This window comes from Bombyx mori, chromosome 14, assembly GCF_030269925.1.
Source record: "Bombyx mori chromosome 14, ASM3026992v2".
Lineage (NCBI taxonomy): Eukaryota > Metazoa > Arthropoda > Insecta > Lepidoptera > Bombycidae > Bombyx > Bombyx mori.
In genome coordinates this window covers 8,288,759-8,315,964 of record NC_085120.1, presented here as the reverse complement: position 1 = coordinate 8,315,964, position 27,206 = coordinate 8,288,759, and the positions used below count along the sequence as shown (strand labels likewise).

At 39.4% G+C, this 27,206-nt stretch overlaps 1 protein-coding gene across 1 annotated transcript in view; it reads right to left on the bottom strand.

Moving 5' to 3' along the window:
* The window catches only part of GC-a1 (soluble guanylyl cyclae alpha-1 subunit), a 110,581-nt gene extending 98,795 nt beyond the window's left edge, over positions 1-11,786 (bottom strand). Inside the window, exon 1 of the mRNA XM_012695713.4 lies at positions 11,503-11,786. The gene's annotated coding sequence lies outside the window, so the exon portion shown is untranslated. The remainder of the gene's footprint in view (positions 1-11,502) is intronic.
* Between the last annotated feature and the right edge of the window lie 15,420 nt (positions 11,787-27,206).

The window sequence follows — 27,206 nt, the reverse complement described above, 5'->3', positions numbered from 1 at the left end:
TCTTTGATTGTTATTTTTTTTTATTCCATTAAGGACTAGTTTACTAGCGCGTAGGGATGGTATGGACATGTGATGAGACGAAATTAAAATGAGGTTGTTAAGAGAGTGTTAACTGTGAATGTGGAAGGATTTAGAGGAAGAGGTAGACCTAAGAAGAAATGGATGGATTGTGTGAAAAACGATATGGGTAGGAGGGGAGTGAGCGAAGAAATGGTATATGATAGAAGAGTATGGAAGGAGCAAACATGTTGCGCCGACCCCAGGTGACTGGGAGAAGGGCAGGATAATAATGAATGATGATAAGGACTAGTTTACTTTATGCATATTTTCATTCTCTGTTTCCGTATTTTGTTTATGCTGACCAATTGACGCGATGATCAAAATTTTACCTATTTGGAAAGCTTACGACGAAAGGTAGATCTTCCACCGAGCGGGTAGTATTTGCACGGCAGATCGACGGTCCGAATTTTCTTGTTCGGAACTTGTATATATTCAAGTTTATCTTGAAAATGTCGTAAGCGAGATCCAGGCATCTGTCAAATATCTTGCATTGTATGATGGCTACCGCTACACCTAAATTTATATTTCTCTGTATTGTGTACATACGTAATTAGGGCAAATCTTCCATTCGTAAGGGCCAACTTTTGTTTTAAGAGTTTTAACGTTGGACGTTCTTAAAAATAATAACCTAAGCTACTATGTAACAGAAGGATGCAATTTTTCAATCCTAACCCAACGAAATTCTCAACTACTTTAAGTAATTTAAGAAAGTAAGTAAATAAGAAACAGAAGACCGTAGTAAGAGTAATTAAATATGTTTTCTACCTCAGCTCCTACTCACTAGCTTGTAGTCGTAAATTAAGTACCACACTAGTGTCGCAAGACTGCACATTGCAATCGTCATTGGAGATTAAGAAAACCATTACTGGTGGTAGGACCTCTTGTGAGTCTGCACGTGCAGGCACCAACACCCCGCCTATTTCTGCCGTGAAGCAGTAATGCGTTTCGGTTTGAAGGGAGCCGAAGGAAGCCGTTGTAACTATACTGAGACGTTAGAACTTGTATCTCAAGGTGTGTGGCGCATATACGTTGTAGATGTCTATGGGCTCCAGTAACCACTTAACACCAGGTGGGCTGTGAGCTCGTCCACACACCTAAGCAATAAAAAAAATAAAAAAAAGCACTCTGCCAAAACAATGACCGACAGCAATCCAGTTGTATTTAAAATAAAAAGCGTTCATTCTAACAGATATTGCAATGATAAAAACTAATTTTATCCACGCAGCAAACAACAGAAAGGTACGGATGAATTTAATCTTAAACACAGCAAATAATCGTATTTTTAGCACCGAAAAACATCACAATGAATTTTAGCTAAGTTATCTTACTCAAATACACTAGATATGGCTAAATCGTCAACAATAATACGAGGATCACAAACAAACCCTAGAGTCTCTCTGTTCCAAAGCAATACTAATCGACTGTCCTTTAACACAAACAAAAGCACCACTGAAGTTCTTTTAATGCTAGGAACAAAGGACTTGTCCCCTAAAAGGACGTGTCGTTAGCCAGCTGTTTATAAAGCTTTAAATTTAATTGAACCTCGTGTTTGTAAAGTCAAAGTGCAGCTCCTTATTAAATAAAGTTTCCGTGCGCAGTCCTGAATCGCCAAGAAGCACTCGGAAAGTTTTGAGAGTAATGAAATGAAAGCCAACAATACTCGGAATATCGTAGTCAAAAACCGAAATAAAATAATGTTCTATGGCTGGCATGGTAATATGTATGTACTACAAATTACAATTTTTGTAGGTTTTGTACTTTTAGACTCGAACACCGACACAGTCGTATCGCTTACGTTTTCACTCATGGTAGGACCTCTTGAGAGTCCGCACGGGTAGGTACCACCACCCTGCCTATTTCTGCCGTGAAGCAGTAAATGCGTTTCGATTTGAAGGGCGGAGTAGCCGTTGTATAATAACCGGCAAACTTCTTGAGCATTTGTTGACGTAGTGGGGGTAAGTTTGCGCATGGTATACTCACGTGCAAAAACATTATTTACTCTGCGTCATAATGCTATTAAATTATTAAAATCAACATATGTATTTATTTATATATTTATTAGAACATCAACAAAACATATAGGTTAATAATTGTAATAATTTAATCTTGGGGTAAAATAGATATTCCTTCTATTAAGTCAAAACTAGAGCTGTTGCCAGGTCTTGGTTCAGTTAAAGCGAAGCTGGTATTTGTAATTTTTTTTTCGTTATCATAATCTTGACCATCATCATCATCACTGTTTTCATCACCCGAGTCGCTATCATCGTGATGAGTCGACATAGGGCTCATCGGCGTAGTTTACAACTCGGTCGATTCGGTCTTCTTTTTTGTCTATAATTAATTATTTTTTGAAGATATTCGATTCGTAGTAATCGAATGTTACTTTTTTCATTTACCAGCTTCCGATTATTTTCTGTTCTTTTTTTCCATCTGAAGCCTAGCTCTTTCATAATTCGTCGTAAGCTTCGTTCCGAGCCATTAAAATTTATATCTTCTTTAAATTCTTCGAAGCCTTTCTACGGTACGGAGTTTCGCTGCTTGTTATGTAGTTATTATGATTACATCTTTTTATTACAGATTGAACGAAACTATCCATTCCGGTAACTTTCTTCTTCCCTGATCTTTTCTTACCCGGAGTCCGAAACACGGCGAGCAAGCCAGAGCCTTTAGCTTCGTTAATAATGCACCTAACAGTACTCACTGATGTTTTTGTTGCTTCCGAAGTCTGTTTTAATTTTTCCATATCATTCTTCCCCTGTTTTATAATGAAGCAATATACGTCGTACACAAATTTTCTACCCTTTCTTTTAAGTTTGTCACGGCATAGTGTATGTTTTATAAAAAATCAACAAACACTCAACAAATAGCAATGGCAACAAAGTCCACAAGCAATTATAACAAATAACTTAACGATTAATAACGATAGACTTTCCACTGTACGCAAGCGTACTTTTGGGAGCAAGCGGAATGAGGGCGCGGTGCGGGACGCAAGGTTCGACTGATCTACCAATAACGCGCTCGATACGATTTCCCCTGCCGTCGCGCCTCACCCTCACCACCAAAGTGACCTAAAATTCGGTTCTGCGCAGTCAAGGTCATTTGCTCAAGAAGTTTGCCGATTACTATAACTATACTGAGACCTTAGAACTTATATCTCAAGGTGGGTGGCGCATTTACGTTGTATATGTTTTTTTTATTTTTTTTTATTGCTTAGATGGGTGGACGAGCTCACAGCCCACCTGGTGTTAAGTGGTTACTGGAGCCCATAGACATCTACAACGTAAATGCGCCACCCACCTCGAGATATAAGTTCTAAGGTCTCAGTATAGTTACAACGGCTACCCCACCCTTCAGACCGAAACGCATTACTGCTTCACGGCAGAAATAGGCAGGGCGGTGGTACCTACCCGTGCGGCCTCACAATAGGTCCTACCACCAGTGGTTACGCAAATTATAATTTTGCGGGTTTGATTTTTATTACACGATGTTATTCCTTCACCGTGGAAGTCAATCGTGAACATTTGTTGAGTACGTATTTCATTCGAAAAATTGGTACCCGCCCGCGGGATTCGAACACCGGTGCATCGCAACAACGAATGCACCGGACGTCTTATCCTTAAGGCCACGACGACTGTCTATGGGCTCCAGCAACATCAGGTGGGATGTGAGCTTGTCCACCTATCTAAGCAATAAAAAAAACAAAAAAAAACTTGATAATATGAATGCACCGGTCATCTTATCGTTTAGAATAAGACGATCTAGTAAACTACTTAACACTACCAAAATATTATTCGGCCATTCTTACATGTAAGAGTTACCCTAACAAACACTTCCAGGAAAAGTAATAAATAATGCCCTTACATCGGAAGAGTCAAGGCTTCTGGGAAAAATGAGAATCATCCGAAACCTCGGCGACTTAATAAAAACAGACAAATAATGTCTAGACACGAATTCAGGAAATAGGTCGATCCTTACTCAATGTACATATAAACCCTTGTAATTTGGGCTTTAGGACTGAGTTCCTCAAAAACTACAAACACGATCATCATCAATTTGAATCAAATATTAGGGATTAGCGGCTTCTACAGTTTTTATTTCTTAGATTAAGTCTCTTTTGCGAGATACAAAGAATAAACTAACATTAATCTTTTTACTGGTGGTAGGACCTCTTGTGAGTCCGTGCGGGTAGGTAACACCGCCCTGCCTATTTCTGCCGTGAAGCAGTAATACGTTTCGATTTGAAGGGTGGGGCAGCCGTTGTAACTATACCGTTGTATCTTAGAACCTATATCTCAAGGTGGGTGGCGCATTTACGTTGTAGATGTCCATGGGCTCCAGTAACCACTTAACACCAGGTGGGTTGTGAGCTCATACACCCATCTAAGCAATAAAAAAAAATAAAAAAATTACTAGATGCAAAAACAAAACGAAAAACACCAGTTCATAAATAAAATTACCAGATGTACACGACAGACCAAGCGAACAGCCAATAAAAATATTACATTAAAAACAGCATATTACTGTAGTTTAAAAAAAAAACTACAACATTCAAAATGAGAACAATAATTAATATATCAGCAAAGCGATATGAAACGGAGTGCTAAATAAGCGATTTTACGCTGCATCAAATCACTATTCATTCTACAGCGTACGCTGACAACTCGTTAAAACTTCCAGTGCCGGTTATAACCGCTGAACTATTATCAGCATTTCAATAGAGTTTGTTGAATTCTGTAAGTTGTAATTGCTGTTTAGATGTGTCTATTGAAACGCGAAAGCTATTTGAATGTAGAACACATTTAATAGGATACGTAGAGGTAGGAAAATGTTGATTGAGGTTTTCTTTGTGTGAAATATTCCGAAAATTATAATGAGAGTGCGATGTTTCGCAAGTCAATTTATATTTTATCCTGTAAATTAATAATTCATCTGTATCATTACTTTTTTATTCCCTCGCAGCAACTTCAATCGGATTTTGAATTATGACTGTCTTGGGAATCCTCTTTGCTACATTTCACTAGATTATTCAATTCACTCTCGCTTTCAACGAAAATAGTACGTAAAAGAATATTTAAAATATCTGCGCGAAAAATATTTTTCCTTCGGTGTAAAATTGTCATTTTACAAAAGTCTAGCGCCAAAATGTTATTTTTTTAATTACCATCGACAAACCGATAAACTGAAGGTGTTGATGCCCACTTGAGGGTGAGTTGTGGCCGTCGCTAATAGATGAGATATCATTACATGAGACATGATTGATTGATGAGACACGATGATATCATTACCTAGAACACCGCCAAGTCGTAGCCTACCCCTAAGGAGCATCTTTAAGCCTAGTTTTAAGAATGTCATGATACAATGTTCAGAAAATAAGGTGGAGAGTAAGATCATATGAAAACTGAAAAGTACGTGCCATAAAATGTCTTTGGAACGCACTGTATATGAGCCCAGCCGCTACTAGCGATCGCGATGAGGCCGATGATGAATGAAGCATCAATCTAAATTTATCTAGCCTACTTAACGAAATAGAGGACATTCCGATAACGACTGGACTCTGAATTCTGTGTTTTCTGACCCTATACTCGTACAAGTACGTAATAAAATATCATCTGGCAGCGTTAACTCTTAATCTAACGAAATATCAATGACATTGTTCATGTCAAAAACGTCTGTACTGAAAAAACAAAACCTTTCATATGAAATCCACAAAAAACTTTTCAAAGATGGAACGAACGAAGATGCGGTGATATGACTTGATAATTACCGCATGAATCAAAAGATAATGAGTTTTCTATAGATTCTTAATGAAACGGCTTTAATGTATTACAGTTATCCGATGCCCAGTGATCATCAAGTGAATTCCACTGCCAATCACAAGAACAAAAATCAAAGTTTCAATTTTATTGGTACAAAAGGTTCCTTCAAAGATAAGGTTGTGGGTATCAACTTGGACTTTGAAAACTCAAAGAATCCAATACTTGAGATATGTATCTGGGGCTTAGAAAATATGGAATTAGCAAGTAGCATTAACTATAGAACATTCAGGCCAAATATATACAACATACAGATTCAATGTGGAAATTTGTACTTATACCTATTAGACAGAATAAGTGACGGCAGTGATGCCTTCTTCATTATCATGCACACATTGAGTGGCTGCTGAAATAACAACCCGGTAAGTGATCAATTTAGATTTATTAGCCTAACTAAGCCAATTACTATTATTGGATAAGTTGTTAGAACTTGGAAACTAAAAGCGAAGGACTTTGAGGTAGTCCATAGTTTATTTGCGTTAGATTTAGCCTTTCGAGTAATTTACTTCTGACGTTGTCGATTTCAATTATATACACACACTCTACTAACTAAAGACTCATTTGGTCTGATCTTGGTCTGACTATAACTGAATAGAGTACTTAAAATATTACCCAAAATAGTCATAAGACATTTGGATGTGCCTGAATCGTCAATGCTGCACATAATAAACATATTAAATGCAAACATTTGTAGATCTTGCTGGAAGCTACTTAAGTTGCCATTAATAACTTACCTACAAATGTATTGGTTCAACTGTTAGTTTGTAAGAAAATTAAAATAGCTAAATAAATAAATAAATACACAACAAGAAGTATTATTAAAGCCATCCTTTACAACTCTGCTACTAAATTAAGAAAAAAAAAACTGAGCCTTGAATACCGACTTTCTGGTATCTGTTCCCCACTGACTAGTTAGTACCACTACATATTCTGCGGAGCCAGTATGGTTCTCCATCTGACGGAAAGAGGTTTCTTTTTTTAGTTTTTCCCACTGTTTATGATCAACAGTTTTCCCATCAAATTTCAGTTACCACCGAAGGCAACAGAAATTTGTAACTCCAAACGACCTGTGAGACCACGACTGTGGCTGCACTAATTCATGTTGACGTAAGAAATGCAAGTACTGTATAAGTAAGTAAGCACGTTGTCAACTAAGATGATCCATTAACAATGCTTTTAGGTATCTTAAACACCGGCTACCGTTCTCGTCGAACCCGTCGCTTGCGACGAAAGGTTCTGCGAGTAAATTAACTCACAGACACAGCCCACCGAGTTTCTCGCCGGATCTTCTCAGTGGCTCGCGTTTCCGATCCGATAGTAGATTCTGCGAAGCACTGCTCTTGCTAGGGCCAGTGTTAGTAACGTCCACAGGTTAAAGCCCCGTGAGCTCACCTACTGGCCCGGTGAATCTATTCTGACCCTCAAGGTCAATAGAATAGGTAGGAAAAAAAATTACTGATACGTGGCACACTGGCTAGAGTTCAAATATGTAACTATCTTTGTATGCTACGTTGAACTAGCGGCGGAATGCGCGATTTACATGCAGCGTATAAACTCAACCTGGTGGTCGACGTGACACGAATTCAGCAAGAGAACCGCATTCACCGCTAAATCATTCGGCTAAATTAAAAAATAATAATATTAAAACCGTACCGTTTTTTTTTATTAATGTTACAACACTTCTTTACGCACCGTAAAAAATTAAACTTTCATGATTACACGAACCTCGCGTGTATCGAGGGTCACACGTTACGCAAGCCACTCTGAAGTTTTATAATTACAGGACGAAAAAAAAAAAAAAGTTTAACTAAAGGAAATGAGGTCAAAGTCCATACGAGTTTATAACGAGCTTAAAAAATCACGTTCCTTATTTGCAAATGAGTTAGAAAGTTCGTTTTGCGGGAGAATAGGTACAGCCTTTTCAATCGTTATTTGAAGAGCGAGCCTTTTACATACTTAATTATAAGTCCAGCAGCAACCTAAGCAAATACCAGAGCCATTTATACCCTCAATGGCTACGACTTTTTATCTTTCGTCTCGTTTTCTGCCTCCGACTTTCGCCGTCGATTGCAGCAGTCGGTAAAGTCATAGGTAGAGAACATCACGAGTCGCAGAGTCTGCGGTAGGAGCATCAGGAGCTTGCGGTAGGCAGCGGCTTGGCTTTGCTCCTGGCATTGCTGAAGTCCATGGGCGACGGTAACCACTCACCATCCGGTGGGCCGTACGCTCGTCTGACTACAAGGGCAATAAATAAATAAAAAGGGGCGACCGGAACGCCCCGTGTAGAGCAGCTGTTTCACTTGCCAATAAGAAACAAATATGTTTAATCAGTCGTATAACTAAACCTGAATGAAAATGACGTTGTTCTACCTTTAACTATATTTTTATATGTAAAGTAATATTATCATTATATTGTTCATATATATAATTTTTTTTTATTTCAACCGCTGTTAATTTAATTCGTTAAATGATTCTTGTTAACCTGATGATTGTCTGAAAGAGATCGCTCTTAGCGATAAAACCGCCCATTGTACTTTTATATTTCATGTTTTGCATTTGTGTTTATTTTGGGGTGTAATAAAGCTTAATCTACCCTAATCCCCCACTGCTACTTAGTCGTATGATAGAATTCAGGCTACTTTTCAATGTTTCATAGAGAGTCATCATCATTATTATCAACACACAAGCCCACAGTCGTCCACTGCTGGACATAGGCCTCTCCCAATCCACACCACTGAGCCCGGTCTACGGCTCTCCTCATTCACTTCTTGCCGATTACCGTTCGGAGGTCATCGCACCACCTAACGAAAATTGCTTCAGATGCCCATGTACAGCGGCAGCCGTTTTCGATGGCAATTGTCAATGGTAACAAAAAACCATTGAAAATTGTCACTGTCATAGCACAAACAAAGACATTTTCATGTTGATTCATAGCCTACTGAATTTCTCGCCGGATCTTTTCAGTAAGTCGCGTTTCCGATCCGGTGGCAGATTCTGCGAAGCACTACTCTTGCTAGGATCAGTGCTAGCATCACTCCGGATTGAGCCCCGTGAGCTCACCTACTAGTTAAGGTTACGCTGAAATAGCCTCTCAAGGCTATCAGCTTAGGTAGGAAAAAAAAGTTGATGCATTCCTCGGAAGTCTGGGACTTTCTCTAAGCTTAGCGACGTCTCAATAATAAAAAATAAGATTCATACTCAATTAAAAAAAATTACCCATGAAGTTGGGATTTTACAGTACTCACCGTTTTACTAAAGGGAATTTATGTGTGGCTGGCTAAAAAAATTAAATTGAAATTAATTTTATTATAAAATTATAATATTCTATTGTCAAATGTAATCATTTGATTATTGATTAGTGTTTTTTTATATTTACTACATTTTAATCTTTTTCGTCAATATGGACACGATAAAAATACAATTACATACCACGAGATCCGCTGCGGTAGAAATCTCACACAAACGGCTCACGGCATTAATGAGGTGTACGGAGTGAAAACTACTTTAGGTGAAAATTTAAATCGCTGTTACACATTGTATTACATATATTTCAGCCCACAGTTGAGCGTCAAAAAATATTTACATCTCATTTTGCCCTTTTATTTAAAGATGACAATATATAGAATATAGAATAAAACAACCTTATTAGTTTTTGGAAATAAAACCGCTATAGAAACCTTCGAAAATACGACGATATTTTCTTTTTCTTTATTTATTGCCCTTGTAGGCAGACGAGCATACGGCCCACCTGATGGTGAGTGGTTACCGTCGCCCATGGACTCCAGCAGTGCTAGGGGCAGAGTCAAGAAGCTGCCTAGCGGGCCAAGCCGCTGCCTACTGATCTGAACTGCTCATCCGATCGTGCTCTTCGTATCTGAGTGTGACCTCCATCCATGACTTTGACCTTACAAGCTTGTGCCAACTGTGCCACTCTTCCTGTCTTCGATTACTCTGAGAGCATCTAATCATATGGCATAAAATCCACCCAACACACAAATCTGTGATTGTTCAAATCTCCAACTATCAGCTTTAGTTACGCCAATGAATAAAATCGAATTACAAGCTGAAATGTTAATATCCACCTAGTCTCATACTGACCGAATCTCGAATTTGAAGTAAGCCAACATCTATCGGAACGTCCCTACGAACAGACTTATAACGGCTCTACAACGCAATATTAAAAAGAAACAAATCTATTCAATGGAATTTTCAAGATAACACACTATTCAAGCAAAGAAGCGATATATTCACGAATAATATCCACGATGAAGGAGTAACATTGTGTAATAAAAATCCAACCCGCAAAAAATATAATTTGCGTAATTACTGGTAGTAGGACCTCTTGTAAGCCCGCACGGGTAGGTACCAACACACCACCTATTTCTGCCGTGAAGCAGTAATGCGTTTCGGTTTGAAGGGTGGGGCAGCCGTTGTAACTATACTTGAGATCTTACAGCTTATATCTCAAGGTCGGTGGCGCATTTACGTTGTGGATGTCTATGGGCTCCAGTAACCACTAAACACCAGGTGGATGGTGAGCTCGTCCACGCATAGCACCAATATAAAAAAAAAACGATCAGGTCGAAATCTAAAAAGTATTGTATTTTATAACCTATTATCTACCCTTTTATACAATACAATTAAGATTCCACCGACCCTTCTAACCGAAAGGCGTATCTGGCTCGCGCTAGATATAAGTGAATTGTGTTATCTACCCTAGCAGTAATATATATCTCAAGTACTGTCGATTTCAATAAAAACTTTTCACAGGAACCAATTCTGGAGTCGTACGTAACCAGAAGAGCAAATACAATAAAATCGTAAATGAAACTCGGAGAACCTTTAATATACGGAGGCAAAGCTAATTTTACGGACGCGAAAGAAAAAAAAAGTGATTTTCCAATTTCATGAAAGCCGAGCTTCACCTTACAAAACGAAATTAATATTTCATATTATCATTCCTTTGTAAAGTGACTGGACCTTTTTGCTTTCGCAATAAAAATTCCTTTAAAATTCGTAGTCGAGTTTGAAGTCTCTAAGGATTTATGCGAAATTAACCCTCAGACACAGCCCACTGAGTTTCTCGTCGGATCTTCTCAGTGGGTCGCGTTTCCGATCCGGTGGTAGATTCTGCGAAGCACGGTTCTTGCTAGGGTTCGTGTTAGCAACGTCCTCAGGTTTGAACCCTGTGAGCTCACCTACTACTTAAGGTTCCGCTGAAATAGCCTCTCAAGGATATCAATCAGCTCAGGAAGGAAAAAAATTAGCGAAATTAGAAAATTGAAAATGAGAAAAAAATTGTTCGTGGACTTAAACTTGTACCGAATTTAAAATCCGGTTAAGCCGATGTTTCAGTAATGAGACCGTTACTTAATTGACCTACTTTTATTCTTTTTCAGCTGCACACTCTACATACTAATCGTGTCGAAAATATTTACTAAATTATACGTAAAAGGATTACTAAACCATTTTAATGAATAAACAGTTTATATAATAGCAAAACAATGAAAACTCTTTCAAAACTGAAATAATATATCTAAAAGAATTTATATTAAGTAATAAATATCTTAAATAAGTAATATGAGAGAATTCAAAACTAGTGAGTGATTTAATAAAACTGCCCACAAACCTGAACTTCGGAGTAAATTTTTGCGAAAGACAAAAAAAAAATTACTAGAAAAAAAGTTCGTTCACAACACACGATGCCAGAAACGAAATAAATAAATAAATAAAAACTTTTATTCGAATTTAGAACACTGCACTGAAGTATAGATTCGCTTGTACAAGCATTGCGGTAAGAATACGAACGCGGTACGTAGCCAGTCGGACGTAGCATCCGTCGTGAGGTCTACGCGGCACTGCTGCTACGGCGCTGAGCGAACGATGTGCGCAAGCTTAGGCCGAGTACAGACTGCACAAAAGATACCTGCCGCTGTGAACAAACCGAATTTGCACACGTTCGATTTTTTAAATTACAAATTAAAATATGCCTAAGTTAAAACTATGTTGCGAACACTATTTAATTTAGTTTTTTTTTTATCTTACCTATGCTGATAGCCTTCAGAGGCTATATCAACGTTACCCTAGCGTGTATGTAAGTTCTTGGACCTCAAACCGGAGGTTTTAATAACACTGGCCCTAGCAAGAGCAGTGCCTCGCAGAATCTACCACCGGATCGGAAACGCGACCCACTGAGAAGATCCGGCGAGAAACTCAATGGGCTAAACATTTTGTATTTTACTACCGCAACAAACATTTTTATTTAAATTTTATTGTTTTGCGTAAGCTTGTCAATAGAGTATTTATTGAAATTTGAGTAAGAATTGAAAGGCTGTTTTGTATTTACAGAATAGTTTTGTAACTCTAATATATATTGCTGATAAGTACGGCACACGCACTGCGGCACAATGTGGACAATATTTGTAAAAGTCCCAGGTTAATTTAGTAATGGCGATGTACAGTCATTCAGAAAGGTTTTATTGATTAAAAATGTACTGCACGATCTGAATTAATTATAACTATTTTAATGTTCTCATTTAAGTAAATTTATGTAATTCTTTTGAGAATAAAGAATATCTTTAACCCGAAAAAGAATTATAAGATTTTTTTTGTTACTGAGCCGAGTGAACAAGCTCACAGCCCATTTAGTGTTAAGGGGTTATCGGCCTTAACTATGAAGAATGCAAATTGTCGCCACCCACCTTAAGACATGAGTTCTAAGTCTCAGCTTTCACAGTACAACGACTGCCCCAACCTTCAAGCGGGAATGCATTACTGATTGGCGGCAGAAATAGGTGGAATTGTCCCACATACCCGTACAGGCACATAAGTTGCCATGCCGCCAGTGATTACGCAAATAATAACGCTTTCGTATTTTATTTCAATTAGCAGTGACAGCCCTATTTCAGTCACCAATCAATCTTGTTATAGGGCAATTACAATCTATGTCAATAATAATGTACCTACATAATTATAAACATTAGTGTATCACAATATCAATAGTGTACCTTATGATAACGAATTTATAGTCTATAATCGAAACCGTCCTATTAAAATATGTCCATTATCAATAATCATGTTTTAATCCGACAGCCATCAAACTAAGAATGCCAAGAAAGACATTTCCAAAAACATCATAGATACGATCGTAGTATAAAAGCAAAATATTTGTTTTGCAGTCATTTGAAATTTCAGGATTTAAAAGGAACTAATTTGACATTGCGACTGAAATATATTGATATTTTTCGTGTATCCGCACTATTCCATTTATTTGTGTACTGCTGAAGAGAAAAGTGCCTCCATTTTTGCCATTTAACTTATTGAGTGACTTTTAATTTTCTCGTCGACTGTACATAACACATTTAGTAATAAAATTATGCCTTCGTCAATTCTCATGTTGTATTCCATAATATTTGCGTTCGTTCTACCTGTCACGCATTTAAACTAGAATAGATGACCACTTCAGTGTTCCGCGGATTTGTTTTTAAATAATAATCGGCATTTTCATATGTGCTATGACTTTTTCAGTGTATACTAAAGTATTGTCTAAGTAATTGACTTTTTTCATTTGATTATTAACTTAAATTTTTCAACGATTTTTTTTAATACAAAACTTCGCCCTTTCATATTTACTATGACTTGAATATTTTGAAGTATAATTTCCTTTTTTTCATTTGATTTATCAGTTTTGTTTGGTAAAATGATTAGTGACTACAAATGAATTCAACTTTTTCAAATCAAAGATAACCTATAACGCCAAGCGTGATGTCCATGGGTCCGGCAACCAATAAGCGCTAAGTAACGCGTTGACCTATTTAAGCAATACCTTCGTTTCCCGGAAGTAAAACCACAAAAGCTTCACTATCACCGCTAACTACCCGAGGCTAGCAAACTAGTAAGCTATTACCTCTTACACACAGCTCTACCCAAGCATATCTTAAGCGTATGCTGTATACCGAGAATGCTTGTGGCGCAAGAGTCTTTCTAGATTTAGTTGGCCAAGTCACGTTCGAAGTATGGAAGAGTTTTTTCTTCCTACCTATTCTAGTAACCTCGAGGGGTTATTTTAGATTCACCGAATTAGTAGGTGAGCTCACGGGGCTCAAACCTGACGACGTTGCCAACACTAACCCTAGCAAGAGCAGCGCTTCGCAGAATCTACTATCGGATCGCAAACGCGACCCACTGAGATCCGGCGAGAAACTCAGTGGGCTGTGTCTGTGGGCTAATTTACTTGTCGAGCCTTTCGTCGCAAGCGAGGGATCTATGGTAAGCGATGTCCGGCGACTATGCCAGAGTTGTGATCCTATAGACATATACCAATTGTTCGAAATAAATACATATCCAACGCACATACATGAAAAACTCGGCAATGAATGTGTAATAAAAATAAAACCCGCAAAAATAATACATATGCGACATACAGACTTGAGCTCTATGTCTGTGATTGTGTAAAAACTATGCAAATTATATTTTTGTGGGTTTGATTTTCCCAAAATTTCGTGTCCACCGCAGTCTAGCAGTTAAAAACCGGGCCAATAAATATTATATACTAAAACAATGAAAAGAAACAAACAAACAAACAAATCTTTGTATTTTCGTAAGTGTTACGTACCCTAGTAACATGCATTTTGTTAATTCGCTATTTCGCAATTAGCAACCAGTGGCGTACGTGACTACAAATTGTCGACGCAGCAACCTCATTCCATGTTCATGGAAAATTACGCGACTGGCGTCAAGTGCTGACACTGCAGCGTCGCTATGCCGCCCGGGCCGGGGCCCGCTGGCGCCACTTCGGTACTGACATCGTCCAAGTCCACTCAATAGCATCTTAGTTTAATTAATTGTAATAATTATAATTCCTTAATAAATAAGTTCATAGAATTTTGGTTTTTTTTAAACGCTACGGCTGTAGTCTACATAATTGGCGCAGTCGGTAGGATATTCGAAGCAGTGCGCGGCGCGGTAAAGAACTCCAGAAATCGTTGATTCTGCCGACTCCGTATAGTCGCTGCTCGTGCTATCAAGCCCTTATCGAATACCTGAATCGTGAAGACACGGCCGGCGTAGTATCTGGAAATCGATACGCGAGAAGACCAAAATGATATGTCGTATGTAAGTACTTGAATCTTCTTTTTGTGTTGCCTCCTTGTCAATCCAAATCCAAAATTTTTCATCCGAAGAATTACGGTGAAAAATCTGTCTCCTCAAGGCAGATTAGTAGTAGACAGAGAGACGTCGATTTAAATAGAAATTTAGATATTAACGTAAGTTATAAATTAGAAATGGCCGTAGACCCGGACCAAATCTATAAGGCCCTTCGCCCAGTGCCAGAGTTCGACGGCAATCCGAACATACTGACTAGGTTTATCAGAATTTGTGACCAAATCGTCACACAGTATATAAGAACAGATCCTGGCAACGAATTAAATAACCTCAGCCTAATAAACGGTATATTAAATAAAATAACTGGTCCTGCCGCCAGGACCATAAATTCAAATGGCATACCAGAGAACTGGTTAGGTATCCGTACTGCCCTCATTAAAAATTTTTCAGACCAAAGAGATGAGACCGCTTTATACAATGACCTCTCCTTACTAACACAGGGAAACAGTAGCCCCCAGGAGTTTTACGACAAATGCCAGACCCTATTCAGCACTCTCATGACATACGTAACTTTACACGAAAGTATTGCCACAACCATCGAGGCAAAACGCGACTTGTATAAAAAGCTAACAATGCAAGCATTTGTTCGAGGCCTCAAGGAACCCTTGGGATCTCGCATACGCTGCATGAGACCGACCTCCATTGAAAAGGCTCTGGAATTTGTACAGGAAGAACTTAACATAATGTATCTACAACAGCGAAACGGGTTCACCTCTGAACGGCGCAACCTTATTCAGCCTACACCGACACCACCTGTAAAGATACCACCTATGTTTCCGGTAGCAATGCCGAAACCGCTTTCATTCGGACCGAACCCAGGACCGAGCTGGGAACGACAGCCACCACCAGGACCTAATAACCACTGGAAACCTGCTTTCAAATTTAACGCCCCTCAGCGCATGCCTAACATGCCATCACGCACGCAGCAAATGTTCGCATCGCACCCACCAAACTACAACCCCCGTAGCAACGTATTTAGGCTACCTCAGCGGAACCAGGGACCGAAACCTATGAGTGGTATTAGTCACTACGTGGCAAAACAACTTCCACTCACAGGTCATGATTGGAGTAAGTCAGGTAACCCACCTCCAACAAATTATTTTAAAACAAGAGAGATGAACATTAACGAATGCTACGATAATAACGGTTATTACTACCCCGACAATGACTACTATACCCACGACTATGACCCTAACTATTACATAGATTACACTAACTATGACGCGGACTATAATAACTATGAAATATACGAATATTACGACCCTACAATAAATGACTGCCCACCAAATGGAAATAAAGTTAACGAAATAAGTAGTATAGGAGCCGAAGCGCAACCCTCTACTAGTCATTCGGATCAGGACTTTCCCGTGAGCCCCCCATTAAAACTGTTAAAATAGAATTAAATTTACAAACTCAACGCCAGTTACCGTACCTAAAAATTAAAAATCCACCTCTAAACATATTAATCGACACGGGCGCAAACCAATCTTTTTTAAGCCCTAAAGCGGTGGAGAAATACTACTCAAATATACCTCTTAAATATGACCCCTTCGAAGTAACGAACGTCCACGCTACAACTAGGAACGACTTCTCTATCACTATACCAGCTTTTTCAGAACTTAACGACGCGGGACCTATTAAACTGTTTGTCTACGATTTCCACAACTTTTTTGACGGACTTATTGGTTTAGACTTGCTGACTAAATGGAAATCTAGAATCGACCTTAAAGACAACCTACTGATTACAGACAATTCTACCAACCCTATTGAAATGTTCAACTCTCGCAACGTCAACCTGTACGAAGACATCGTACCGGCTAACTCTAGTAAACTAGTTAGAGTACCAATAAATTCATCTGACGGCGAAGTCTATATCCCGCAGCAATATCTGAACAACTGTGTGGTGAACGAATGCATCACGACAGTCGTTAAAAACCGTGGTATAATTGAAGTCGAAAACACATCGCATAACGACATGATATTTTCAATGGACCGCCCCATAGAAGCGTTAACGTTTAATATCGAGTGCAGTCGTACCGAACAAAGTCGTAGTCGCGTTGATCAGGTCTTATCGCAATTACGCACCGATCACCTTAATGAGGAGGAAAAAATGAATTTAATTAACCTCTGCTCGCAGTACGCTGACGTATTCTATCTTGAGGGTGAACCGCTCACCTTTACTAATAAAATAAAACACCACATTAGGACGACCGATGAAATTCCGATCTATACAAAAAGCTATCGCTATCCTTTTGTCCACCGAGAGGAGGTTAGAGATCAAATTTCTAAGATGCTGCAACAAAATATAATAAGACCCTCCGACTCAGCATGGAGCTCGCCTATCTGGGTCGTGCCTAAAAAGGCAGATGCATCTGGAAAACAAAAATGGAGATTAGTAGTAGACTTCCGTAAGCTAAATGAAAAAACTATCGACGACAAATATCCGATACCAAACATATCCGACGTTCTAGATAAATTAGGTAAGTGCCAGTATTTCACAACCCTGGACCTGGCAAGCGGATTCTACCAAGTGGAGACGAACCCTGAAGACATCCCAAAAACAGCGTTCAATGTAGAGCACGGATATTTTGAATTTTTAAGAATGCCGATGGGACTAAAAAATTCTCCGGCTACATTTCAAAAAGTTATGGATAACGTCTTGAAAGGTCTTCAAAACGTTATATGCCTAGTATATCTTGATTACATCATCGTTTTTAGCACATCTTTACAAGAACATCTTGTTAACCTCGAAAAAGTGTTTCAGAGACTTCGTGAGTCCAACTTCAAAATACAGATGGACAAATCAGAATTTTTAAAATTAGAAACAGCCTACTTAGGTCATATAATTAGCAACGAAGGAATTAAACCTAATCCCGACAAAATTGCCACCATACAAAAGTACCCGATACCAAAAACCACAAAACAAATTAAGCAATTCCTCGGACTTATAGGATATTATCGAAAATTTATACCCGACTTTGCTAAAATAACGAAACCATTCACACAGTGCTTAAAGAAAGGACGGGCTATAACCCTTAGTAAAGACTACATAGACTGTTACGAAAAGTGTAAGCAACTTTTGACTAACGACCCAATATTACAGTACCCTGATTTTACAAAGGAATTTATTTTAACAACTGACGCATCAAATGTGGCTTTAGGAGCTATATTGTCACAGGGCCCCATAGGCTCCGATAGACCTGTATGTTACGCCTCACGTACCTTAAATGAAAGCGAGATGAATTACAGTACAATAGAGAAAGAATTACTAGCAATCGTGTGGGCCACCAAATACTTTAGACCATATTTATTTGGCCGAAAATTTAAAATAATAACGGACCATAAACCACTACAGTGGATTATGAACCTTAAAGAGCCTAACTCACGTTTGACCAGGTGGCGACTTAAACTTAGCGAGTATGACTACACCATCGTCTATAAAAAGGGCAAAATTAATACAAACGCCGACGCCCTCTCGCGAGTAGAGATACATAACGAAGATGTAAGTTCCATGATAGCGAACCCTTCAGAAAAACCACACTCAGTCACTGGTTCAACCACCGCCACAGCTTATACCAGTAATAAAAACCCCATATTAGAGGTCCCCATAACCGACGAACCATTGAATAAATTCTATAAGCAAATATGCATAACAGTGGTCGGAGACATCAAAAAACGACCCGTTGTCAGTAAGCCATTTGAAACGCACACTCGCATATCCATACAAGTTTCACAATCAAACTTAAGAGAAGACGTCATAAACGCCATTAAAGAATTCGTTAATCCTAAAGTAAAAACTGGCCTCCTTATTAATCCAACATTAAGCATGTACGACATTATACCTATAATACAAGACACGTTCAGAAATTCGGCAATGAATCTCTTACTCACAAAAGTCGAATTAGAAAATGTGAAGGAGTACCTTCGGCAACAAGAAATAATAAGCCACTATCACGATGGAAAAACTAACCACCGCGGAATAAACGAGTGTTATTTAGCTCTTTCGCGAAAATATTACTGGCCGAAAATGAAAGATCAAATTACAAAATTCATAAACGAATGTACTATATGCGGACAAGCTAAATACGATCGCGCACCCATTAAACAGCAGTTTAGCATAGTACCACCCCCGAAGAAACCCTTCGAAATAGTTCATATGGACTTGTTCACCGCCCAATCCGAAAAATACCTGACATTTATTGACGTATTCTCTAAGTACGGACAGGCTTACCTGTTGAGAGACGGCACAGCAATTAGCGTATTACAGGGTCTATTGCAGTTCTGCACGCATCATGGTCTACCTTTAACGATAGTAACTGATAATGGTACAGAATTCACAAACCAATTGTTTTCCGAATTCATACGACTTCACAAAATAAATCATCATAAAACCCTAGCACATACACATAATGACAATGGCAATGTAGAGAGATTCCATTCAACCTTGCTAGAACACCTTCGCATACTTCGCTTACAACATAAAAATGAACCTGTAATAAACTTAATGCCTTATGCAATATTAGCTTACAACAGTTCAGTTCACAGTTTCACCAAATGTCGTCCTTTTGACATCATAACGGGACACTTTGACCCTAGAGACCCTCTCGACATCGACATAACAGCCCATTTACTGCAGCAGTACATGGAATCACATAAAGCTCAAATGACTACAGTTTATGAACTCATAAATGAAACCTCACTTGCTAACCGTACATCTCTCATTGAAAATAGAAATAAGAACCGCGAACCAGAAGCGACGTACCAACCTAACCAACAAGTTTTCATTAAAAACCCGATAGCAGCCCGACAAAAAACAGCCCCGAGGTACACTCAAGATAGAGTGCTAGCAGACTTACCAATTCATATCTACACATCGAAAAAACGAGGCCCTATTGCTAAATCTCGACTTAAACGTGCACATAAGGACTTCCAATTGTTACAGGATTCTACTGAACCTCCTGACCCGACATCTGACGACCGCACACGAGATAAAACTTGAGACCCTCGAGAACGGACCTGGACTTTTACCTTTTAAACTCGGACAGACTAGACTCGTATCCCACTATCATTCATTTTTACAATATATAGAATTAGCTGACGTAGATAACAGACTCGACTCAGTACAAACTCAACTAAAATATTTTAAAGACCAACTAGACGAACACACTTATCTCCTTTATGAACTGCAAATAAACTACCTAACTAGCAAAATCACTAAAATCAATTCCAAAATTAACAGCCTCAAACCCAATCGCGTAAAAAGAGGTCTCATTGATGGCTTAGGTTCAATTGTTAAAAGCATTACAGGTAACCTAGACCAGTCAGATGCCGAACTTTACAGTAAAGCTATTAAAATTTTGCAAAATAATGATAATCAGCTATCATCCGAGCTTAACCAATATATTAGTCTGAACAAAGCATGGATGACCGAACATACACAGCTACTTTCCGAAATCGCAAAGAATCAGGAAAAAATTAATGTTACCTTAAGCTGGTTATTAGACAGTAAAATATATGCCGATAGTAATCTGCTTAAATATGCTAAATTCGCCCAGTTATTAGCTATCATTAGTGAAAATATTGAGGATTTATATAACGAATTATGTAGGATTGAAAATATCTTAAGTTTTATCCGTGCATCAAGCACACACCATAGTATGATAAGCATAGATACGTTAAGTAATATGACAGATAGGTTAAGAAATTTATATACGGAAAACCGTATTTTAAACGTAGATTTAAGAGAATATTATAATATTATAAAACCAGGCTATTATTATGCAGGAAAGAAAATAGTTATTGTCTTTAAATTTCCTGTAATTTCTCCGGATGAATTCGAACTATATAAATTAACCATTGCCCCTAATAAGCATCAATTAACTTTCATCCCTCCTTATCCTTTCATCGCAACAAATAAGAAAGCGTTCATGTACATAGAGGCTGAATGCCCGAAGTACAACAGGTACTACCTCTGCGAGGAAAATATAAATCACCAGCCAAGAGATGATCCTGATTGCATCCACGATCTTATCTACAATCAAGCCATGAACACTTCATGCCAGCCAACCTCTGTTTCTTTCACTAAAGAAGCCATGGAACAACTAGACGATAAGCATTACGTCCTTATTTTCCCCGAGACCACGAAGATCGAACTTCATTGTCAACGCCTGGAGTACAGTACGCTTCAAGGAAGTTATCTCGTTACCATTCCGCAAAATTGTAAGCTGCGAACCGGACGACTAACACTGGCAAACAATAATGATCAGATCAACGGACAGCCTCTGAAAATAACTGAAATCCCGAAGGATGCAAAAATCACAGGACCCATTAGACCTCATATCAAGCTCACCTCCTTGAACCTGGAGAAAATACACCAAATCCAAGATGATATAATCCAACAACATCCTGTGGACCTAGAACAAAGTGACGTCACGAACAAAGCACTCTTTCATACGACAATACCCTTTTACGGAGCACTCTGCGGCGCGATTGTCCTAGCTGTTGTAATCGCTGTTCATCGGCACAAGTCTTGCAACATAACCCTGGAAAAGAAGCCACGCGAAGAAACCTCAAAATTTCACCCGTACGAGAGTCCAGAAGAACCCCAGAAGAAGGACCGAATTCCGGCAACATTTGCTCTCAAGATTATCAAATAGTTGCCGAGCTAAGGGGGGAGGTGTTACGTACCCTAGTAACATGCATTTTGTTAATTCGCTATTTCGCAATTAGCAACCAGTGGCGTACGTGACTACAAATTGTCGACGCAGCAACCTCATTCCATGTTCATGGAAAATTACGCGACTGGCGTCAAGTGCTGACACTGCAGCGTCGCTATGCCGCCCGGGCCGGGGCCCGCTGGCGCCACTTCGGTACTGACATCGTCCAAGTCCACTCAATAGCATCTTAGTTTAATTAATTGTAATAATTATAATTCCTTAATAAATAAGTTCATAGAATTTTGGTTTTTTTTAAACGCTACGGCTGTAGTCTACATAATTTAAGTGACATCAAATTTTAAATTCCGTTGTATAATATCATTATACTGAACTTTACGAAGACTACGCATGTAAACATTTAATGTTCACAAATATTTGCCGGCTCGGTACCCGCGAATCGAGAGATTATCCCTCAAGACTTGAATAACGTTCGTCGAATGATTTTCCAAGAACGTGCGCGTATTTAGATCAATGCTACTTCCTCCCGCATCCACATATATTAGGGGAAGATTATCTGATTTTTCGATTTGATTTTGAGATGTGGTGCTGGAAGCGCTTGCTGAGGATACAATGGACCGCTCACTGGACTATTGTTTTTTTTTTTTAATTGCTTAGTTAGGTGGACGAGCTCACAGCCCACCTGGTGTTAAGTAGTTACTGGAGCCTATGGACATCTACAACGTAAATGCGCGACCCACCTTGAGATATAAGTTCTAAGATCTCAGTATAGTTACAACGGCTGCTCCACCCTTCAAACCAAAACGCATAACTGCTTCACGGCAGAAATAAGCAGGGCGGTGGTACCTACCTGCGCGGACTCACAAGAGGTCCTACTACCAGTAAAGTTTCCATCCTGAAAGAGCTCCAAATCAAACAAAGACTTTCGCCGATTCTGCAAGTGCGAATCCTTAAGACGTTTGGCCATGTCAGCGCTAACGTAAGCTCGTTGGAACGATTCATGGTTTAAGGAAGAGTAGAAGCTCAGCCTTCTCACGGTCTATCACCTACAAGACGGACAGACTTTATTAAATCATCTACGAAGTGTTCTCTTATCGAATGTACACTTACCGCCACAAATAGAGAGAGATGGAGAAACCTCGAAAAATCCGCAACCAACCAAAGGGGTGATACATAACCACGGCCACTCCGCCAGAAATGTACGACTAAGAAGAAGAACCTGTTTTTACATTTACTATTCTATTTGTTCATTATTCGAAACTACGTCATAGTGAGCACAAAAAGCGGTCTTAGTGTTTACAGCGATCTCATTCGGCCTACCGTTGATAGACAGAATATTAGTGAAGTCATACATATTAGCCCAGTTTATTTTTACATCGGAACAATGCTACCTATGGTAGGAATAAGCATAATCTACTGGGAAAATAAAGGGGGAAGTGGGAGATCAAGCAATAAATCCAAATGGTCAGATATTCATGTATCTCACCCGACAACCTAGATATTATCTCAATAGATAGTTCACTATTCCACGTAAGATCGGTCTCTGCAATAAACTAGCTAGTTGGAAGTCGTCGTATCCTAAAGATTAAGACGGCAGGTGCATTCGTATCGAGCGATGCGACAGTGTTCGAATCCCGCAAGCATGTACCAATTTTTCCAATGAAATACATTCTTAACAGATGTTCTCAGATGATTAGTATTGCGTTGAGGTTTTAAAGGTGGGGCAGCCGAACTATAAAACTGAGACGATGGTGGCGGTAGTTACGTTGTTGATGTCTATGGACTCCAATAATAACTTAACACCAGGTGGGCCTTGAGTTCATCCATCTAAGCAATAAAAATAAATAAATAAATAAGACATGAGATGGAATATCGTGCAAAACCATGTGAAAAACAATCAAGACTGGTCATCAAATTACAACAACTTTCCGATATCATATTTATGTTTTAATGTGGGAATCATGTTTCAGAGAAAGAGTGGATAATGAAGAAACAGGTCTCTTCCAAGAATTATTTGTGAAAATGATGTACTTTTCACTTCACCGTGTTCACAAGTAAATAGAATTGGCAGTCTCGTTGATTGTAATGGTATTTTTTTGTAAATAAGAAGATTAGCAGCACGACATTAAATGGTTCCCATTGCTTATAAGCGTTACAACGAGAATCGGGCCACATTGAGAATTTGGTAATTTAAAGACAAAAATTTATTCACAAATTTTTAGCAATCTCTAATAATAATTAACCAAAAAATTTACCAAATCGACGCTTAGTAGTTAGCATACGGTGTGATCCAACCATGGTTCTTTTTTTAACCGCAGGGAGGCCCAAGTACCGCTGGTCTGACGCTGTGGAAGGAAATTTACGTGAGCTCCGAGTGACGAACTGACAAGGTGTTGCGCAGCGCCGTGATGAATGGCAACGTTTATTGTCGGAAGCCAAGACCCACTTCGGGGTCATAGCGCCAGCTCAGTAGTAGTAGTAGTAGAGACCAAAAATCTTATCACTTACGTTTTTTTTTTTATTGCTTAGATGGGTGGACGAGCTCACAGCCCACCTGGTGTCAAGTGGTTACTGGAGCCCATAGACATCTACAACGGCTGCCCCACCCTTCAAACCGAAACGCATTACTGCTTCACGGCAAAAATAGGCAGGGTGGTGGTACCTATCCGCGCGGACTCACAAGAGGTTCTACCACCAGTAATTACGCAAATTATAATTTTGCGGGTTTCATTTTTATTACACGATGTTTTTCCTTCACCGTGGAAGTCAATCGTGAACATTTGTTGAGTACGTATTTCATTAGAAAAATTGATACCCGCCTGAGATTCGAACACCGATGCATCGCTCAACACGAGTACACCGGACGTCCTGAGTGCACCGACGTGAGTGACATGACAAAAAACAGTGATCTGAGGAATTGTTTGAGATGATACCCTCGTCTGGTTTTTTTTTATTTTTTTTTTATTGCCTTTGTAGGCAGACGAGCATACGGCCCACCTGATGGTGAGTGGTTACCGTCGCCCATGGACTTCAGCAATGCCAAGGGCAGAGCCAAGCCGCTGCCTACCGCTTAATACTCTCCACAAGCCTCGTTTGAAGAAGGACATGTCATAGCGCTCGGGAAACACCGTGGAGGGGAGCTCATTCCATAGCCGGATGGTACGTGGCAAAAAAGATCTCTGGAAACGCACTGTGGATGACCACAGTGGCTCCAGGTAGTATGGATGAACTCTACTCCGGTGGCGGGCGGTGCGATGGTAAAAACGAGATGTTGGTATCATCTCGAACAATTCCTCAGAGCACTCCCCATGAAACATGCGGTACATAATACAGAGGGAACCGAAGTCCCTCCGCAGACCCAGAGGCTCCAAACGATTTTACCATCGTACCGCCCGTCATTGGAGTAGAGTTCATCCATACTACCTGGAGACACTACGTTCACCCACAGTGCGCTTTCCAGAGATCTTTTTTGCCACGTACCACCCGGCTTTGGAATGAGCTCCCTTCCACGGTGTTTCCCGAGCGCTATGACATGTCCTTCTTCAAACGAGACTCGCGGAGAGTATTAAATGGCAGGCAGCGGCTTGGCTCTGCTCCTGGCATTGCTTACGTCCATGAGCGACGGTAACCACTCACAATCAGGTGGGCCGTATGCTTGTCTGCCTATAGGACCATAAAAAAAAATTGTTGGTCACGACCCTCTGCAGTGATATAGGTAAAAGTATTAAAGAAATCTAAGAAAACCCTTAGAACATATTCAGATTCTTTGTCTCTGTAATTTTTTTTCTAATCAAAATTGATTTGCATAGTAAGTATTAGCAGAGCAACGAAATGGCGAATTTGATCTCGCGAAAACCGAGAAATTGTTCTCCCAAAATAAGCTTCCTAGTACGTGTCTGTCTTTACGAATGTTATTGCAAAGCCTTTCCGTGTGGTGATCATGTTTTGGATATACCATCAATTTCCTTAAGCTCGTTTGCTGGATTAAGATTACGATGTAATAATAATATATCTAATAATAACACCTGCGAACAAATCACGCACGGTCATCCGACCTCAATTTAGAATTCCCTATATTCATTGTACCAGACACTGATAAACATACTAATTTATGTTTAAATATAAACATAATATATAAGTTATACCATTGTTTATTGCAAAAAAAAAAATTGTTATTTATCTTAAGTAAAACAACGGAGAGAGACGTGCTGGGCGGAGAAAAAAGTCATGGCTCCGGAATATCCGGGAGTGGACCGGTATTGCCTCCGTCGAACAGCTGTTCCGGCTGGCTGCTGACAGAAATGAATACAGGAAGCTAACGCCCAACCTTCAGAATTGAAGAGGCACTGAAAGAAGAAGAAGAAGAAAACAACTTTTATGATTTTAGGGTCGGGAAATTAAGATACTATTAGTTCGTTCTATGTGAAATGAAACGTAATAGTCGATTTGGGATTTGGATCGCGGCACATAAATTAAATCTGTTCCACTGTTGCACTTTTATTGTTGTCTTCCAAAATCTTCTCTGTTATTATAATTAAAAATTTAATGACACTTTTTTTTTCGCCTTGCTCACTCATTCGTCTTCGCCATCTTGCTTTATCTATCATTCTCTTTTCTCTTTCTTACCGTTTCTGTAACTCACATCTTAACGCTCCGTTCCACACTCTTTTCGTACGTTCCGTATATATAATATGTCGGAGACGGACGGCAGCACGATTGCGGTATCGTCGGGTTGGGAATTAGTTCTTTATAATTCGTTGCGCGGAGTATGTCTGGGCTGTTGACTGGACGTCTGAGTTGGCTGGACGCATTTGAGCGGATGCGTCTTGGAAATATTGTAAATAGTTAGTAGTTAATAGTTAGTATTAGTTAGTTATAGTTGTAGTTAGCCTATAGTTAGTACTTAGGAAAAAAAAAAGAAGCAGAGGACAGCAGCCGGCGCCGGGGTGACTCCTCCGCGGGCATCACTCCGCCCAACAACCAAGCCCATCGTATTATATATATGTATATATTTTTGTCGATGTTGTGCAGCCATGCGTGCTGCGGACAGCACCCCCCCCCCCATTCGATCTCGTCCTGCACCTACATCACCCCTGCCCTGTGTGGCAGGGAGCTTCGTTCCCGGCAGTGGGGTTTGCCCCGAGGCCCGTTCTGTGCCCCCGAAAGGGGGTACGACGACCCTCTTGTCTTGTCTTGATGCGTCTTGGTGTACGGACCACTGCCTTTCGACAGTCAGTACTGAACAGTATTGGATGTGGAGCGTTGTTTTTAACGATTAGTACTGTCCCTATTGCGGTAGGTGCACGGAAATCTGTCCGTGACAGATAGTACTACCCTATGTGAACGTTATCATTCGTGATTGTCATTTAATTAGTTCATTCTCCATTTTTATAGTTCAGTTTTAATTACCGGCTTACGGTCAGTGATTATTTAATAGTAATAAATTCCTGTTTGCAATACCTCAGTTACATTCCTGATGTCTGAGTCTTAATAC